Below are 3195 nucleotides of genomic sequence, written 5' to 3' on the forward strand. Positions count from 1 at the left end.
ATTCCAGTCTAAACTGGATGATAGCAATGAAGCTTCTTCAAGGTGACCAGTATGATTAATAAAAGTAGAAATAAGTGGAATTGCTATGGAGTTGCTACTCCTGAATTTAAAGCTAGTTGAGATTAAGCACATGTTCAACAAGATCTCTAGGGGTGTGTGTTCAAGACCAGGGCCAGAGGTGCATGTGGGATCGGGAAGAGAGAGAATGTCTTTTCAGGGCGGGGATCGTGGAGGCTTTGATCCAGGTGGTGGAAGTGGCGGTTTCCACCGCGGTGGCAGCAGCAACCGCTTCTGAGGTGGAGGCGGCGGAAATATCAGAGGTGGCGACAGGGGAGGATTTGGACGAGGGGGTGGCCGCAGAGGCTTTACCAGAGGCCAAGACCAAGGACCGCCAGAACGTGTAGTCTTATTAGGAGAGTTCCTGCATCCCTGGGGAGATGACATAGTTTGTAAACGTACTACAGAAGAAAATAAGGTGCCTTATTTCAATGCTCCTTTTTACTTAGAAAAGAAAGAACAAATTGGAAAAGTGGATGAAATATTTGGACAACTTAGAGATTTTTATTTTTCAGTTAAAATGTCAGAAAATGGGAAGGCGTCATCCTTTAAGAAACTATAGAAGTTTTATGTAGACCCATATAAGCTGCTGCCACTGCAGAGGTTTTTACCTCGACCTCCAGGTGAGAAAGGACCTCCAAGATGTGGTGGCAGGGGAGGCCGAGGAGGAAGAAGGGGAGGTGGCAGAGGTGGTGGCAGAAGTGGTGGTTTTAGAGGAGGAAGAGGAGGCGGAGGTGGGGGCTTCGGAGGTGGAGGAGGAGGCGGAGGTGGGGGCTTCGGAGGTGGAGGAGGAGGCGGAGGTGGGGGCTTCGGAGGTGGAGGAGGAGGCGGAGGTGGGGGCTTCGGAGGTGGAGGAGGAGGCGGAGGTGGGGGCTTCGGAGGAGGAGGAGGAGGCGGAGGTGGGGGCTTCGGAGGAGGAGGAGGAGGCGGAGGTGGGGGCTTCGAAGGTGGAGGAGGAGGCGGAGGTTTCAGAGGGAGAGGAGGAGGCGGAGGTTTCAGAGGAGGAAGGAGGAGGAGGCGGAGGTGGGGGCTTCAGAGGAGGAGGAGGAGGCGGAGGTGGGGGCTTCAGAGGTGGAGGAGGAGGCGGAGGTGGGGGTTTCAGAGGTGGAGGAGGAGGCGGAGGTTTCAGAGGGAGAGGAGGAGGAGGCGGAGGTGGGGGCTTCAGAGGTGGAGGAGGAGGCGGAGGTTTCAGAGGGGGAGGAGGAGGCGGAGGTTTCAGAGGGGGAGGAGGAGGCGGAGGTTTCAGAGGGGGAGGAGGAGGCGGAGGTTTCAGAGGGGGGGAGGAGGAGGAGGCGGAGGTTTCAGAGGGGGAGGTGGAGGAGGAGGCGGAGGTGGGGGCTTCAGAGGAGGAGGAGGAGGAGGAGGCGGAGGTTTCAGAGGTGGAGGAGGAGGCGGAGGTTTCAGAGGTGGAGGAGGAGGCGGAGGTTTCAGAGGGGGAGGAGGAGGCGGAGGTTTCAGAGGGGGAGGAGGAGGCAGAGGTTTCAGAGGGGGAGGTGGAGGAGGAGGCGGAGGTGGGGGCTTCAGAGGAGGAGGAGGAGGAGGAGGCGGAGGTTTCAGAGGGGGAGGTGGAGGAGGCGGAGGTGGGGGCTTCGGAGGAGGGGAGGAGGAGGAGGCGGAGGTTTCAGAGGTGGAGGAGGAGGCGGAGGTTTCAGAGGGGGAGGAGGAGGCGGAGGTTTCAGAGGGGGAGGAGGAGGCGGAGGTTTCAGAGGGGAGGAGGCGGAGGTTTCAGGGGGAGGTGGAGGAGGAGGCGGAGGTGGGGGCTTCAGAGGAGGAGGAGGAGGAGGAGGAGGAGGAGGCGGAGGTTTCAGAGGGGGAGGAGGAGGCGGAGGTTTCAGAGGGGGAGGAGGAGGCGGAGGTTTCAGAGGGGGAGGTGGAGGAGGAGGCGGAGGTGGGGGCTTCGGAGGAGGAGGAGGAGGAGGCGGAGGTTTCAGAGGTGGAGGAGGAGGCGGAGGTTTCAGAGGGGGAGGAGGAGGCGGAGGTTTCAGAGGGGGAGGTGGAGGAGGAGGCGGAGGTGGGGGCTTCAGAGGAGGAGGAGGAGGAGGCGGAGGTTTCAGAGGGGGAGGTGGAGGAGGAGGCGGAGGTGGGGGCTTCAGAGGAGGAGGAGGAGGAGGAGGGAGGCGGAGGTTTCAGAGGTGGAGGAGGAGGCGGAGGTTTCAGAGGGGGAGGAGGAGGCGGAGGTTTCAGAGGGGGGGAGGAGGAGGCGGAGGTTTCAGAGGGGGAGGTGGAGGAGGAGGCGGAGGTGGGGGCTTCAGAGGAGGAGGAGGAGGAGGAGGAGGCGGAGGTTTCAGAGGGGGAGGAGGAGGCGGAGGTTTCAGAGGGGGAGGAGGAGGCGGAGGTTTCAGAGGGGGAGGTGGAGGAGGAGGCGGAGGTGGGGGCTTCAGAGGAGGAGGAGGAGGAGGCGGAGGTTTCAGAGGGGGAGGTGGAGGAGGAGGCGGAGGTGGGGGCTTCAGAGGAGGAGGAGGAGGAGGAGGAGGAGGCGGAGGTTTCAGAGGTGGAGGAGGAGGCGGAGGTTTCAGAGGGGGGGGGAGGAGGAGGCGGAGGTTTCAGAGGGGGAGGAGGAGGCGGAGGTTTCAGAGGGGGAGGTGGAGGAGGAGGCGGAGGTGGGGGCTTCAGAGGAGGAGGAGGAGGAGGAGGAGGAGGAGGAGGAGGCGGAGGTTTCAGAGGGGGAGGAGGAGGAGGCGGAGGTTTCAGAGGGGGAGGAGGAGGCGGAGGTTTCAGAGGGGGAGGAGGAGGCGGAGGTTTCAGAGGGGGAGGAGGAGGCGGAGGTTTCAGAGGGGGAGGAGGAGGCGGAGGTTTCAGAGGGGGAGGAGGAGGCGGAGGTTTCAGAGGGAGAGGACATGAAGTGAAACAGTTGACAGACATCACCAGTTGACTTCTGCATGAACCTGCATGATCTGTGTCTACTATGGATTGGAAACTTGTTTCTCGAGCAAGTCTTGAAGATCTTGGTCATTTTATGACAATGGATCTAAAATGTCAGCATCATGCAAAGTGCCATGGAATAGTGATTTTTGCTCTAAAAGAGCACTAACAAGTCTTTCTAATATTTTGTACAGTGCCTGGCACTCTGTGGGTGCTTAATAAATGGACAGGAGTTTTCATTAGAAGCATATTTGAATTTTTAAAATAAAGTGTTTT

The 3195-nt window shown here is 59.6% G+C and overlaps 1 pseudogene; it reads left to right on the plus strand.

Moving 5' to 3' along the window:
* Positions 1 to 205: 205 nt before the first annotated feature.
* LOC126955092 (H/ACA ribonucleoprotein complex subunit 1-like) lies at positions 206 to 2929 on the plus strand (annotated as a pseudogene).
* Positions 2930 to 3195: the final 266 nt, after the last annotated feature.

The sequence above is a fragment of the Macaca thibetana genome, chromosome 5 (genome assembly GCF_024542745.1).
Source record: "Macaca thibetana thibetana isolate TM-01 chromosome 5, ASM2454274v1, whole genome shotgun sequence".
In the NCBI taxonomy this organism is placed as follows: Eukaryota; Metazoa; Chordata; class Mammalia; order Primates; family Cercopithecidae; genus Macaca; species Macaca thibetana.